Genomic DNA, 17,092 nt, shown 5'->3' with positions numbered 1-17,092 from the left:
TTGGTCCTTAGAGTCAGTGAACTTACCTAACAAAGAGCAGTTTCCCAGTATAACTTTTCATGTACACCAATCCAACCTCCGACTCATAGAGATCCGCCTGCCCTGACCTCCCAAGTGCTGGGACTAAAGACATATGCCGCCACCACCACCCAGTTTTTTAAAAAATTAAATTAATTAATTTATTTATGTATGTGAGCACACTGTTGCTTCCTTTCAGACATACTAGAAGAGGGCATCTGATCCCATTACAGATGGCTGTGAGGTTGCTGGGAATTGAACTCAGGACCTCTGGAAGAACAGTCAGTACTCTTAACTGCTGAGCCAGCTCTCCAGCCCCAGCTTTTTTTTTTTTTTTTTTTTTTTTTTAAGCTATTGCTAATGGGATATTTTCCCTCATTTCTTCCTCTGAGAGTTTTGTAAGGTATCCACCAGAGAAGGCTACTCAGACACAAGGTTTAAACCAATAAAAAGTCTTTATTAGATGGCTAGTGTTAAGCGTATAACTACACCCTAGGTTGGTACATCTCAGTTAGCAAGAACAGTTAGCAAGAAGCTGAGCTACAAAAGCCAAAAAGCAAGACTTCAGAGATTTAAAGAGCCGGAGACCATTGACTTTGGTGGAATACCTTGTTTGTCTGTTTTGTTTTTGTCATTTTGGCAGGAGGTACTGTCCGTAGGATGAGTTTTAAGGCCTGAATGGTACTTTCAACATGGCATTAGTTATGCTAAGGTTTGGGGCCTACTGAGATCGAGGACCTGTTACAAGAGTACATTTTTAGTTTATATGGAGGTTACTGTTTTATAGTGATTTTTTTTCCAACCTGTAACTGTCTTATGTTTATTAAATCTAAGATTTCTCTACTAGATTCTATTGGGTCTTTTAAGCTAGAATCATGTCATCCTTTCCTATTTTTATATCTTTCTCTTGTCAAATTGTTGAAGCTAAGACTTTAAGCACTATATTAAATAAGAAAGGAGAGAGGGGGCATCCTGGTGTCATTCCTATCCATAGAGGAAATGGTTAGGTTGTCTCCTTCCCATGGGAATGATATTGGCTGTAGGTTTGATGGTATGGTCTTTGGCTGTTCTAAAGTTTCCAGGACTTGCATCATGAAGGCATGTTGAACTGTCCAATGCTTTGAGCATCACTCTGGATGAGTGTGTGTTTTCTATCCATTAGTTTGTTTATATGGTACTTCACATTTATTGTCTTACCTATGCCCCATTACAGATGGTTGCGAGACACCATGTGGTTCCTGGGAATCGAACTCAGGACCTTTTGAACAGCAGCCAGTGCTCTTAACCACTGAGCCATCTCTCCAAAACCCCCGTAGTTTGTTTTGCAGTGGTCATCTGGTTTTGTTATCAGGATAACACTGGCTTTCTAGGATAAATTTAGTACTCACTGTTCCTTCCTTTCTATTTTGTGGAGGAAGTTAAAAAGAATTTATATTAAATCTTCCTTGAAATTTTGGTAGAATTCAGCGGTGAATCTGTCAGGACCTGAGGGAAGAATTTTGATTTCAACTGCAATCTCATGGCTTATAATGGATCTGTTAAAGTTATTTATGCCTTCTAGCTTTAATCTCAGTAGGTCCTATGCACTTAGAAATTCATCTGTTTCTTCTAGTTTTTATAGCTTTTTTGGAGAATAAGTTTCAAAGTATTTGCTAATAATGTTCTAGATTTCATTTGAGTCTGTGGTAATGATTCCCTTTTGATCTTTATATTAGTTTGTGCCATCTCTCCCTTTGTCAGATTGGCTAAGTGCTTATCAATTATATTAACTTTTTTGAAGAACTAACCTTGGGTTGATTTTGTTGTTTGTTTGTTTTTGGAGACAGGATTTCTCTGTGTAAGAGCCCTGGCTGTCCTGGAACTCCTTCTGTAGTCAAGGCTGTCGTGGAACTCAGAGATCCTCCTGCCTCTGCCCTGAGTGCTGGGATTAAAGACACCATCCACTACACGTTGCCACCATCCGACATAATGTTTTTAAGACTCTATTTCAGTCATTCATTTCTTCCCTAATCTTTGTTATTTCTTGACATCTGGGTTTGGGATTGGCTGCTTGCTGTTCTCAGGAGCTGTGAGGCGGGCACACTGTTGGGTTGTTTATCTGAAAAGTGCTCAGGCTTTCTACTGTGCTCCTTGCCTCAGAGCCGTCCCCTTAGGCTTCCCTCAGCTGGGTCCCCGGTGCTTTGGAAGGCTGTCTTCTCATTTTTATTTGACTCTAGGAATCGTTCCCGTTTCCTCTCTGCCTTTCTTGGATGACCCACTATCTTTTGGTTTTGTTCTTTTTGTTTTATTTTAAGTATCTTGTCCCCTGGTGCTTTGCTGGTCTTATACACAGTGGCTTAATTTTCTGTTTTCCACTAAAAGTGTCCTCTGATCATGAGTTCCATGGAGGGGATGCTAGGTCCACAATGAATAAATATGGGCTCGGGGGCAAGGAAAAGAGAAAGAAACACCAGGTTTATTTGGTCTGGTGGCTCAGGCCTGCCTATAATTCTAGTACCATGAGTTCAAGGCCAGTTTACTACACTATGATTTTTTAGGACTAGCCTGGGCTACAGTGAGACTCTTAAAACAAACAGCAGCTGGGGGTGTGGCTCAGAGATTAGGAGGGCTCACAAGTTTGTAGCTGAATTCAGTTCCCAGCATCAATTACAGATGGTGGTTTATAAGCATCTGCAACCCCAGCTCCAGGGGGGCACAACACCCTCTTTTCAAAAATCTGAGGGCACCAGGCATGTATGTGGTGCCATACAAACAAGCAAAACACTCATACATGTGAAAAAAAAAACCAAACAAACCGTAAATCTTTGAAAACAAAGCTCAAGGTGGTGGTACACACCTTTAGTCCCAGCTCTAGGGAGGCAGAGGCAGATGTATCTATGAGTTCAAATCCAGTCTACAGAGTGACTTCCAGGATAGCTAGGGCTACCTCCTTCCTTGCCAAGCCCCCAGACCCCCCCCCCAAAGTACAAAAAAAAAAAAAAACTACGTCTGGGCTGGAACCCAATAGTATAGCAATGGGGCACATATTCAACATATTAGAAACCTGATGCTTTTCTCTCTACAGATAAGAACAGGACCTAAAAATCAGCCAGGTAGTTTAGGGCCAGAAGCTGGAAACATCTTTGGTTCTGTCCTGGCCAGAGGCTGAAAATGTCAGAAGTCTTTGTGGACTCTGTCTCCTGGTCTGATTTTCTGTCATTTTTCTTCTGTTCTTATACAGCTGCCTGGAAGCTGTATGGGAAGGTATGCCTAAAACTCCAGTCCAGACCCCTGGGATCCACAGGCATTGGGAGGTCGACCTTCTGGGTGAACCAACTAGCATCTCTTGGCATTTCAGTTAGCATATGGAAGGTTAAGGATATCTGGGCCTTGCTCTGAGTTCCAGCTCCATTCCTGGACTCTGACCTCGTAAACTAAGCCGTCTAAAAAGACCAGGGAGGAATAATTATCTTCTTAATGAGGTAGCACCCCCACCCTTGCTTCTCAGAAACAACTTCACTGGCCCTTGGAGACTCTCTGCTATGGGATTCCAGTTATCCAGAAAATCTTAATCCACCCGCTTTCTTCCCCCTATCCATTTGTCTTTCAGATACCGGCCAAATCCTGAGCAGGCTTGTTTCCCCTGAGCTCTGGGGCTTCTTGCTTTCTCTCTAGTGTGTGTGTGTGTGTGTGTGTGTGTGTGTGTGTGTGTGTGTCTGTCTGTCTGTCTGTCTGTCTGTCTCTCTCTCTCTCTGCCTCTGCTTGTTGGCCTCCATTAGAAATGGGCTCGTGTTTTGTCTTCCTCGTCTTCATTTCTCTTCTGGCAGTGTGAAAAATAATTTTTCCTTTCATATGTGCATCATGTGCATCATGTGCATGCCTGTGGCCTGCAGAAGTCAGATAACCAGATTAGACCTCCCAGGACTGGAGTCACAATTGTTGAGCCACTATGTGAGTTCTGGGAATTGAACCCTGGGTCCTCTGCAGGGGCGACAAATGCTCTAAGTTAAGAGCCAACTCTCCAACACCCCAATTTTTCCTTTCTTGTTGAAAATATCTAGCCTGGCAAAAGCCAATGTCTCATAAATCTCCTTACCTTGTAAAATGTATATGACATCTGCTAATTTTCCAAACCTTTTGTTTTTGCAAAAGCCTGGCTGTGTCTCTGTTATCTTGATGGCCTTGGTTGGTTCCTCCCATTTTTCTTCATGTCCTTTGTTCTGATTCCTTTAAAGTCAGCTTGTCTAGAAAGACTGTGATGTCACACCATAGCAACTGGGGGAAAGACCATCACCACCTGAATAAAAACTAAGAGGACTTCCTGTCCAGGTGTGCAGCGAGCTTGGTAGCATGTCTGTTTGAGTGACACTGAGAATATTTGTATCAGCATCCATAATTCACTAAAGAATGAAGCCCTGGCAGGGCAGTGTGGTGCACGCCTTTAATCCCAGCACTTGGGAGGCAGAGGCAGGTAGATTTCTGAGTTCGAGGCCAGCCTGGTCTACAGAGTGAGTTCCAGGACAGCCAGGGCTACACAGAGAAACCCTGTCTCAAAAAATCAAAAATCAAAAATTAAAAAAAAAAAAAAAAAAAAAAAAAAAAAAAAAAAAAAAGAATGACACCCTGGACTCAAACAGTATGTAAACTCAAAGACTGTTTTATTCTGCACAAGTCCAGCATGCTGGGGTCTCCCATTACCAAGATAGAGACAACCAAGAGAGCTCACAGATCTAATTTAAAGCACATTAGGGAATTCCAGGATAGGTGACCTCTACGTTAATCTGTTGGGTCCATCTCTACAAACATTCCATTACCTGGGTGTGGGGGCCGGAAACTTGCTGGGAAGATCTGGGAATTGTTACTGAGGAAGTAGCTGAGGAAGTCTGGAAACTGCTGCTGACCCAGTGCCCTTGCCTCAGGCCAGGTGGCGGGGCAGCTTCTGAGGCCCGGACTTGCCTAGAATTGTCCAGTTCTTGGAAACAGAGATTTAGGCCTAGTCTCTTTGAAGCCTGTCATGGAGTCAGCTGAGCCTTCTCCTCTGTAACCTATGCAGATATTTATCCAGTGGCAGCTCCCGAGACCTATACCTCTCCTGACTTGTTGTTTTTCTTATACTCTAGTAATACTGTCCACAATATGTCCTTTGAGTCCATTTCTAAATTCTTTTTGCTTGGTTGGTTTGGTTTTTCTTTTTCTTTTTTTTTTTTCTTTTTTTTTTTTTTTAAGAATTATTTATTTATTTTATGTATGTGAGTACACTGTAGCTGTCTTTAGACACACCAGAAGAGGGCATCAGATCTCATTACAGATGGTTGTGAGCCACCATGTGGTTGCTGGGAATTGAACTCAGGACCTCTGGAAGACCAGTCAGTGCTCTTAACCACTGAGCCATCTCTCCAGCCCCTGATTTGGTTTTTCAAGACAGGGTTTCTCTGTGTAGCCTTGACTGTCCTGGACCTCACTCTGTAGACCAGGTTGGGCTCAAACTTGTAGCATCTGCCTGCCTCTGTCTTGTGAGTACTGGGATTAAATGCTAAAGGGGTTTTGTTTGTTTTTTCCTTTTTTGGGGGGGGAGGGGGGGTTCTGGTGGGGGAGGGCTCTGGATGGCCTGGAACTTGCTTTGTAAACCAGAATAGGCTGGCCCTGAACTCACAGAAATCCACCTGCCTCTGCTTCCCTGGGAATCTTTAAATTTTTAAAATTTTATTTTATGCATATGAAATTTGGCCTGCATATATGTATGTGTACCATATGCATGGTTTGGTACCCTTGGAGGTCAGAAGAGGGAGTCAGCTCCCCTGATACTGGAGTCAAAGATGGTTCTATGAGGATGTTGGGAAATGAACCCAGGTCCTCTGAAATCACCCCAGACCTCTATTATCTTTTGAAAAAGTTTAAAAATTTGTTTTAAAATTGCGTACTTATTTACTCATTCATTGATTTATTTATGTGAGACAGGGTCTTGCTGAAAAAGATGAAATAAAAGGAGGACAAGACTACTCCTAACGTATGGAGACGATGTTTGTCGTAGATATCAGAAAGCAAGCAGAAGGAAGAATGCAGGCTGACCATGGCCAGCAGGCTAACCCAGACCATGAGAAGAGGGGCCAGGAGGGAGAGCAAGAGAAGAGCAGCTGACCAAGAGAAGCCAAGAGACCTGTGTAGACAAAATGGCCGAATTATAGAGGAATCATGCTGGAGGAAAAGAAGCAAACTTCAAGTGCCTGAGAGGGAGAGGTTTCGGGTAGGGGGCAGGGTGAGAAGAGCTGGGAGGAGCCACAGGGACTGAATGATACAGATACTGAGTGATGCAGGGAGAGCTGGGAGCAGCCACAGGTACCAAGTGAGACTTGTCCTGGGCTTGAGACCTAGCTGCTGTGTAGACTGCCTCGGCTAGCCTTGTTTCTTTTTTCAGATACTAGCCAGAACCTAAGTATGCTTCTTCTTCCCTCTCTTCCTCTCCCTCCCCCTCTCTTTCTCCCCTTCTCCCTCTCTTTCCCCCTCCCCCTCTTTTTCTCTTCCCCCTCCCCCCTTTTTCTCTCCCTCTCTTCCCTCCCTCTTCCTCTTCTTCTCTCCCTCTCCTTCCCCCTCTCTTCCTCCCTCCCTAATTGCCCTGAGCTTCGGTTTGAATACATCCATAAGTCTTCTATTACAGAGACTAAGAACACCAAGAGGGACCTCCGTTTCCCTTGTATCACCTCTTCCAGAAGGTCCAGGATCAAACTCAGGTCATCAGGCCTGTGTGACAAGTGCTTTAACCCACTGAGCCTGTTCAAAGGCCTGCTTAAAGTTTTTATTAGCATATAATACTGGGTTTCATTAGAGCATTTTCGTCCATGTATAAAGTCCTCCGAACATGTGCACCACCATTATACTCTCTTCCCACACTGTCTGTTGACCACCTTCCTCCCGCTTCTTTCATGTTTTTTTATTTATTTTTTGCTGCTGTTTTAAACCATTGAGTTTAATTATGGGTACTCACAGGAGTAGAGGCTATTTGTCAGATAGGGCTACATACATTACTGAAGAAAATACCTCTTCTTTCCCAGCCATTATTAATCACCTACAGATCCTCAGGGAGGGGAGACCTGTGAGTCCCTCTTTCTTACTTTAATATTTTTTTTTCTTGTTTGAAACACGGTCTCAGGTATCCCAGGCAGGCCCTGAACTTACAATATATGACCTCCTTGCCTGGACTATACCATGATGGGGGACAAATCCAGGCTCTTGTGCATGCTAGGCAAATATTCTATGATGCTGTATCTCCAGCCCCTTATGTTTCAAAAGGCTATGGCAAGCCCAGTGTTTCTTTTCTCTCTGCCTGCAGACAGGATGTAGCTGTCTGCTACTTCTCCAGCACCACGCTTGTCCCCTTGCCATGATGATGATGGACTAGCCTCTGAAACTGTAAGCAAGCCCCCAGTTAAATACTTTCTTTTGTAAGAGTTGCCCTGGTCATGGTGTCTCTGCACAGCAATGGGTCAGTGTCCAAGACAACCAACTGTCTGGCTTCAAGTTAGATGGCAGGGGATGCTTATAAGCAGTTCCAAGGAAGAGCAGGGCCTTCAAAGCATACAGGTCAGAGGGTGGCATCCTAATTTTAGTCCCTAAACTGCCTGCACCTCACTCAAAGTTCTCACCCAGTGAGGGCCCTGGTCATCCCCTGGACTAATTTTCCCTGTGACTTTCCTCTGAGCATAGCTGCCTCATTAGCATGTGACAAGAAAGAGCCCAAGGTGCCTCCTATTTTCCTCTAACAATTTAAGAGCCGGCCTTGTGGGGTGCCTCTATTCTTGCTATTAGCTGCAGTTAATGGTTTTCTATTAGAACTCTAAGGCTCTTTTCCTCTTTCTCCCTTAACAGATTATCTAAAGAGTAGCTTCAGGGGTAGCTCAAGGACCCTTCTTTTAATCTCACTGTGGTTAGTGTGACTCTGAGCCCATTAATTTCTGGGCATCTTTCTGAGAGGACAAATTTAAATACTGGTCTTAAAAAGGAATCCTAGGACTAGGGTATAACGGTACACAACCCATCTGAGTGGTGGAGGTGTGATGGTCACAAACTTGAAGCCAATCTGAGGTGTGTGTGTGTGTGTGTGTGTGTGTGTGTGAGAGAGAGAGAGAGAGAGAGAGAGAGAGAGAGAGAGAGAATGAGAATCCTTAGTTTGCAGAGGTGAAGCATACCTAATTCTACTCATGAGAATAGTGAGTTTGTAGAAGATTTATTTTTCTTTTTTTCTTTTTCTTTCTTTCTTTCTTTTTTTTTTTTTTTTTTTTTTTTTTTTGGCTTTTCAAGACAGGGTTTCTCTGTGTAGTCCTGGCTGTCCTGGAACTCACTTTGTAGACCAAGCTGGCCTCAAACTCAGAAATTCACCTGCCTCTGCCTCCCAAGCGCTGGGATTAAAGGTGTGCGGCACCACTGCCCAGTTTGTAGAGGAATTTTAATCCAGCAACATGGCTTCTCTGGCAAGGGTCACATGCAAAGATATAATTCAACTGGAATGCAGACACACCTTGGATTACAGTATGATCTGGCTGGAATAAAGAATGCCCTTAGTACGTACCTTTATTTTATTTATTTATTTATTTATTTATTTATTTATTTTGGTTTTTTGAGACAGGGTTTCTCTGTGTAGCCCTGGCTGTCCTGGAACTCACTCTGTAGACCAGGCTGGCCTCGAACTCAGAAATCCGCCTGCCTCTGCCTCCCAAGTGCTGGGATTAAAGGTGTGCGGCACCACCGCCTGGCAATATACCTTTAATTTTTAACAATGAAGATTTGTAGAAGGAAGTACCCATGTTTGAAAGTGGCAGGTAGGGCTGGAGATATGGCTCAGTGGTTAAGAGCATTGACTGCTCTTCCAGAGGTCCTGAGTTTAATTCCCAGCAACCACATGGTGGCTCACAACAGTCTGTAATGAGCATCCAATGCCCTCTTCTGGTATGTGAAGACAGCGACGTGAAATAAATAAATAAATAAATAAATAAATAAATAAGAAAGAAAGAAAGTGGCAGGTAATTGAGGGGCAAAGTGATGAATCAGAGAAAGATTTGACAGAATGAGTCAGAGATAGGATACACCCAATTCACATGAGAAGAGACAGGAAAAAGAGGCTACTTAAGAGCATCAAGGAAAAAAAGGTGATGGTGTATGGTGTGTTTAAGGCAGTTTTACTGGGACAGTTCTATAGAGACAGGTTACAGAGAGAACATGCTAAACACAGGGAGGACAGAACAAGCTAGAAAATGAGAAAGAGCCCAAGATTATAATACATTGCCAATGTTAGTATGAAGCTAATTTAATCAGAAGAGGAGAGAAGCTGGATTGAATCAGCTGGAAGATTAGATTGTACAGAGGCTAGAAACTTCAGGCTTAAGCCTGACGTTAGAACACATAAGGAAATACTCTGGGCTCAGCCCAAGCCATGTGCACAGCTCTCATCTCATCATTTCTTCCGAGGAAATAAAAGCTACATTTATACAAGTTCAAGGTCAGCCTTGACTACATTGGGAGATTCTAGCTCAAAAAAAATTGTAAAGATCTATTTATTTTTATGTGTATAGGTGTTTTGCCTGCAGGTATGTCTCTATGAGATCCCCTGGAGTTGGAATTACAGACAGCTGTAGCTTCCATGTGAGTGCTGGGAACTGAACCTGGGTCCTCTAGAAGAGCAGCTGATACTCTAACCACTAAGTCATCTCTCTAGTCCCTCAAAAAAATTTAGGTGGTGGTGGGGGTAGCTGAGTGGTGGGATGCTTGCCTGCAATTAGAAAAGTGTCAGGTCACAAAAAAGGAGAACTTCGCTCCCACCAGAGTCTTAACAGGCCAGAACTTTGCTTCTGACAGAAGAGAAAGAGAAGTAGAGTGGGGCAGGAAGTGCTCATGGTTTTTATTCTAATCCTATTTATTGTCTATGGTCCAACCTCAGTCTTGTGTGATTAGATAGGTTTGAAAGACTACGCAGAGGACATGAAGAAAAGCAGAGAGGTTGGGGTCAGCTACTTGAGTCCCTGAAGTTCAGATAATGCAGGGAGGCCTTTTTGGAACCAAAAGTTTTATAGAGTTGGGGTGATTAAAACATTTGCACAACGGTTTTATAAGCTGGGGGGGGGGGGGGGGTTGGGGATATAAGATTCGAATTGCTTGTCATAAACAAAAGTTTTACAATGTTTGACAAAAAGACCAGTATTTAGTGTTTCTTACACTGTCATGCACAAAACTATGGGTTTGATTTACAGCACTGCAAAAAAAATAAATTAAAAATGAGGGCCAGCAAGGTAACTCAGAGGATCTGAGTACCTGTGGTGTAAGCCTGGCTGGAGTTCAATCTATTGAACTCACATAAAAGTAGAAGGAGAGAACCAACTTCACAAGGTTGCCCTGTGACCCTCACACGCATACTGAGACACAAGTGCTCACCTGTTTGCAGCACACATGTATGCATGCACATGCATGAGTGAGCATGAGTGAGCACATATGCATGCGCGTGCGCACGAGTGTGCGCATACACATATACACACAGAGTTAAGGGTCATTGTAGTTCAATGGTAGAGTGCTTATTTGCTTGTTCAGTGCATACAAGGACATTCTTCAATTCTTAGCACCTAAATAATATTTTGACTTATAATGATTGTTGAGGTCAAAATGGGCCCTACTCTATCAGGGTAAATTGAGGGGAACATGAGTGTATTAAAATTGTATCAGACACATCAGAGACCAAAGACGTTACAACAACTCTACCTGGACTCCACAAAGCAATAGCATGGTCCCACCAACCTGTCATCTGACATCTGGTATGTATTTGTGAGTGCATGTATGCCTTTGTGTGTGTGTGTGTGTGTGTGTGTGTGTGTGTAGGATCTCAGGCAGAGAACTGACTGTCCCTATGGCTTTAGCTCAGTTTAGTTCTCTGCTTCTGATACAGCCTTTGAGACTGCTATCCACCCACACGACCTGGATCTGCCATTCTTTTACCAAGTTTTTCATCTTGCAGCTGGACCCTACAATGAAGCTTAGCTTAGAATCCTGACTCTTTGGGGACCTCAGCAGCTCCTTCACCATAGCTAGTTCTAGATTTATCATTAACACAGACTCTACTAATATCTCTATCAGCACACTTCAAATTTTCACAAATTCTAATGTAGCTTCATTAATTTGTATTGATTCTGTAAACCACAAATACACACAGATATTTGCTGTGTGATATGGGTTAATATTAGTAACTAAGATTTAAATGCTAGAATCTGTGGTGGTTTGAAGATGCTTGGCTCAGGGATCCAGGATAAGGAAGAAATTCCTCCTGATCAGCAGAGGTTGATCTTTGCTGGTAAGTAGCTGGAAGATGGCTGTACTTTGTCTGACTACAACATTCAAAAGGAGTCTACCCTTCATCGTGTGTTGAGACTTCATGGTGGTGTTAAGAAAAGGAAGAAGTCTTATACCACTCCCAAGAAGAATCAGCATAGGAGAAAGAAGTTTAAGTTGGCTGTGCTGAAATACTATAAGGTGGATGAAAATGGCAGGATCAGCCGACTTCGAAGAGAGTGTCCTGATCAATGAGGAGTGTGGTGTTGGAGTTTTCATGGGTAGCCACTTTGACAGGCATTACTATGGCAAGTGTTGTCCGGCTTACTGCTTCAACAAACCAGAAGACAAGTAGTTGTGTATGAGTTAATAAAAAGAAGGAACTGGGAGGAAAAAAAAGAGGTATGGCCTTGTTAGAGTAGGTATGGCCTTGTTAGAGTAGGTGTGGCCTTGTTAGAGTAGGTGTGGCCTTGTTAGAGTAGGTATGGCCTTGTTAGAGTGGGTGTGGCCTTGTTAGAGTGGGTGTGGCCTTGTTAGAGTGGGTGTGGCCTTGTTAGAGTAGGTGTGGCCTTGCTGGAGGAAGTGTGTCACTGTGGGGGTGGTCTTTGAGACCTTTCTCCTAGCTACACAGAAGCCAGTCTTCTGTCTACTTTTGGATCACAATGTAGAACTTTTGCCTCTTCCAACCCCATGTCAGCCTGGATTTTGCCATGCTTCTGCCTTGATAATGACTGAACCTGGGAACCTGTAAGCCAGCCCCAATTAAATGTCCTTTATAAGAGTTGCCTTGGTCATGGTGTCTCTTCACAGCAATGGAAACCCTAAGAGAGAATCCAAAATTGCTTTAGCCAGATTACTAACATAGATAAGATGAACTGCCACATTTGTCATTAAAACTGCTACACTTTAGCCAGGTGTGGTCACACATGCCTTTAATTCCAATACTCTGGAGGCAGAGGCAGGCAGATCTCTGTCAGACTGAGGCCACCCTGGTCTATAGATCAAATTCCAGGACATCCAGGGTACACGGAGAAATCCTACCTCGAATGAACCAAACTAAAACAAGACAACCACTCAACACTCTGCTACATCTTGTAGATTTGTTCTTTAATAAATTCTAACATTGCCGAAAGATGTGACTGTGTTCTTCTATGTTCCTGGCCTAGCATGCTCACAGCAATAATTCAACCAGCAGGGATGGGGGAGGGGCAGTAATAATTGGAATGTAGCTTATGGTGGAGCGAGTTTGGCATATAGGAGGCCTGGGTTCACTTACCAGCAAACCCCACCCCTACTGCTGCCGGCCTTACCCTCTTCCCCTCAGTAAATTCAGTAATGAGATCATGCGGTTGGAGTTTCTTCAGCATGGTTTGTTGGAAGTATAGAATTCTAAAGTAAGAAGGCTTGGCTGAACTTTCAACCTGAATCTCATCGAAGGCACTTTGGCCTCTACGTTCACATGTGTAAGGTATCTGCTATCTTTTCTCCCCTCTCCTTTTGCCCAGCCTACAGCCTGGCCTTGATATCCCAGGCACAATTCTCCCAAGTAGCTGGAACCCCTGTGAGCTATCTGTTCTTCCAGCCCAAACAGCTTAGCAAGGGGCCTTATAGTCTACTGGAAATGTCATGCCAACTTTAAACCTACCACTTACTCCACATCGGAGAGAAGCTACCTGTTATAATCCAGACCAAATGGCCAGCCAGTCACACCAATTTGCAGTGGTGTCTCTCTACACCTTCATGGCCACTTCTGCACCTAAGCCCCAAGCTACCAACCTTCAAGCTATCAGGGGCTACCAGAGGCATACAACTTATGATGAATACATGTCAACTAAGTGGGTCCTCCCAACTTCTCCTACATCCTCAAAGTGACACATTTCTTTCTTGGAATAACAGACACTCCCATCCCCCCACCCCAACTTTGGAGTACTCATCAATCACATCATCTGAAACCCTTAAAAATGAACATCCCACTCTGCCATGTGGGCCACCAAGCCTACCAGGCTAGTTTGGCATTAATAATTTTTCTGGGGCTGGAAAAATGGCTTAGCTTTTTTTTTTTTGTTTTGTTTTGTTTTTGTTTTTTTGAGACAGGGTTTCTCTGTGTCCTGGAACTCACTTGTAGACCAGGCTGGCCCCGAACTCAGAAATCCGACTGCCTCTGCCTCCCAAGTGCTGGGATTAAAGGCGTGCGCCACCACTGCCCACCAAGGTTTAGCGTTCTTGATGCTCTTGTAGAGTACCTGAGTTAGAGTCCTAGTACCCATGTTGATTGTGATAAAAGTGCCTCAGTTGCAAAACAGGATTCCTATGAGATTACAGATGACCGTGATCAGCTAGTATCTGTTACCCAGTTATCGGTTGGCCCAGGGATGTGTGTTGAGATAGCTTGTGTCTCACTTTTGGGGAGCTTCAGGAAGGAGAGACTGCAGGAGAGACACGTAGCTCCCTTTGGCCACAATAATTTCTTCATTCCTAAGGCTCTCAGCTCTCCCTATAAAGGGGTCACAGCCAGCTTTTTTCTTGGCAGACCTCTCAATTTCCCAAAGGAAAGAGTAAGCCTCTCACTATGTATGCTAATAAACACAGCCCCATCTGTTGAAGGTCAACTCTGGTCTCCAGCTGGCACAGAAAGGCTCACTAACACCTGGAACTCCATTTCTAGAAAATCTGATCCTTTTTGGCCTGCCCCGCTCTCTTCCTCTGTCTCCTCCACCCCCCCCCCAAATAAAAATAAGTAAATCTTTTTAAAAGGTGATTCTAATCTCTTACCCCAAGACTGTTTACCTCAAAGTCCTTGAACCTCATATCAGATCTTTTGCTACCCATTTAATCTAACAAGGTAGACATACATACAAACAGAAGGACACAAGCACGTGCATGGGTACGTGCACACACACACGATGTTTTATTAACTGTTACTGCTGCTGTCTAGGAACCTCCCACTTAACGCTTCATCCTGGAAGTCTGCATTGCTCCAACTCTGACCCAGTCTTTCTCTCCCAAGCCCTGCATTTCCTTAGGTTCTTTATGCACTCTCAAGGCACCCCTGTGCCCTGCAAATCCTTTAAAGTCACTCAGCTAATTTGCTCTGGGTACCTTGTTTTGTTTCCATAGCTGAGGACTGAACCAAGGGTCTTGGCGTGCATGCTTGCTAGGCAATCGCTCTACCACTGAGCTAAATCCTGGGCCCCTCTAATTTGCTGTACTACCTCTATAGTTTCCCTAGGCTGGAAAGCCTGCCTGTCCCTAGACTCCTTCACCTCCCTCATCACCCTGAGCTCAGCTATTCCTCCTTATAATACCGAACACGCTGAAGCTGCTCTAGGGTTGTCCGGTGTCTGTGTGTCTTTGTCATTGTCATCATTGCTGTCTTCGGTGTGTATGTGTCTGTGTCGATGTGTTCTTCCCCACCCCTACCCCCATCCCCCAGCACGGCATTTGCCAAACTTCCCCGTTACTACGAGGCAATTTCTAGTTGGGGATTGAAGGCACGTCTACCTAAGAGTGCAAGCCAACCGTGCCTCCCCTGGGCTCCCGTAGCGCTTATGCACACCTTCATTAAGGCATCTTACATGGAATACAAACCCTGGCATCTAAGTTGGAACTTACTTGAGAAATTGACATTAGTAAGGTGTAAGGAGCAGGTGAAGTGCAGACCTGGTGCATGATGGGAAGTGAAGCCAGACGAGCAAATGCTGGGAATCTAAAGAGACTTAATTGCTAAGAAGCCTTGGGGTTTACTCTGTAGTGTGAATTTTAAGCAGGGCCAATACCTCTTTTTGTTCATTTTGTCTGAGGTGGGAGTTGGTAAGTGGGCTTTATGTCTTACCATGTAGCCCAGGCTGGCCTCAAACTCTCCTCCTTCTTGCTTCAGCTTCTCAAGTTCTGGGATGACAGATTAGCATCATTGTGTCTGCTTGAAACACCAGCTTCTATTCCATTGTTTCTGTTTGTTGAGATAGTATTTCTAATGCTGTAGCCCAGGCTGGTCACAGACTGGTGGCAAACCTTGTGCCTCAACCTCCCTAGTGCTGGGATTATATTTATAAGCCGTCTTATCTTGCCTTTTGTTTTTATTTTTAAAAGAAATTAAATTTATTCATTTTGTGTGTGTGTATGTGAGAGAGAGAGAGAGAGAGAGAGAGAGAGAGAGACAGAGAGACAGAGAGACAGAGAGAAGAGAGACAGACAGACAGACAGACAGAAGAGAGACAGAGAGAGGGAGAGAGGGCATGTGAGGGGTGGGGCAAGGGAGAGAATACTATTGTGCACATGTAGAAGTCAGAGAAAAACTTTCAGGAATTGATTTTCCTCTTCTACCAATGTGGGTTCCAGGAGCTGAACTCAGGTCATGAGCCTTGGTGGCAAGCATCTTTTTTTTTTTAATTGGATATTTTATTTATTTACAATACAGATGTCATCCCCTTTCCCCATTTCCCCTCCCTAGAACCCCCTATCCTATACCCTCTCTTCCTTTATGCTTTTATACCATTTTGATTACATGCATGTATTAAGGTCAGTTCTAGGTTGAGGTTCTAGCAATACAATAGATGCAAATAGTCAAGGAACAAGCAATACAATAAACACAAATAGTCAAAGAACAAGCAAGGCATTAAATCCAGTTACATGAACGCTCCGGTGATCACTGTTTCTAAAGGCTTATCAGGATGACCAAAGTATCTGAGCCTACTTCCCTGTCCTAGTCCAAGGTCATTTTCACGTCTGAAGCCTACTTCCTTGTTCTAACCTAATATTTAGATTCCTGCCTGAAATTACTTCTTTGTTCTAGTCTAATGTCAGATTCCTGCTTGGAGCCTACTTCCTTGTCCTTGGTAAATGTCATATTCTTGCCAAGCAGCCCCTTTCCTTGTCCTTGGCCCATGTCAGCTTCTGGCCAAGCAACCCCAAAAGCTCTCCACCTCTCCCCCTTTTTATTTCGTTAACAAGACTGAGCCTGTCTTAGGTTGTTCTGACAAGAATGCCTTCTTTACCCATCATGGAATATGCATTATCAAAGGCAATGCACTTATGTCTTAGGTTGGTAAGGCTCTGTGCAGAATCTTACCCGCTGGTGGCAAGTATCTTGATGTGTTTCTGTGTAAGTGTATCTAAATGTGTGTGAATGCACATGTTCCTGTGAGAAGACACTGATTCCCTGAAGCCTGGAGTTACAGGTGTTTGCTGAATGCCTAGATTGTTACATGGGTGCTAGAATCTTAACTTTGGTCCTCATGACTTTGCAGCAAGTTTCACCCATTGCTTCATAGTAAGTTTAAAGCCATCCTGAGCTAAAGACCCTATTTCAAAAAAATATTAATAATAGGCAAATATTTTTTATAACTATGCCCTTTTATTCCAGTATCTATAAACCCAAAGTCCATGATGGCTGTAATGCATATCATTGTTATTGTTTTGTTTTTGGAGACAGGGTTTCTCTGTGTAGCCTTGGCTGTTCTGGAACTCACTCTGTAGACCAAGCTTGCCTCGAATTCACAGGGATTTGCCTGCCTCTACCTCCCGAGTGCTGGGATTAAAGCTGTGTGCTACCATGCCCAGCCTAATATGCAGTATTTTTTTAAAGATTTATTTTGTAAATATTTTAAAGACCTTATTTATGTATGTTGAGTACACTGTCACCATCTTCTAGAAGGGGTCATCAGATCCTATTACAGATGGTTGTGATCATCAGATCCTATTACAAATGGTTGCTGGGAATTGAACTCAGGACCTCTGGAAGAACAGTCAGTGCTCTTAACCACTGACCCATCTCTCGAGCCCTAATATACAG

Source organism: Arvicanthis niloticus, chromosome 11 (genome assembly GCF_011762505.2).
Source record: "Arvicanthis niloticus isolate mArvNil1 chromosome 11, mArvNil1.pat.X, whole genome shotgun sequence".
Taxonomy (NCBI): domain Eukaryota; kingdom Metazoa; phylum Chordata; class Mammalia; order Rodentia; family Muridae; genus Arvicanthis; species Arvicanthis niloticus.
Note: the sequence above shows the minus strand (reverse complement) of the source record.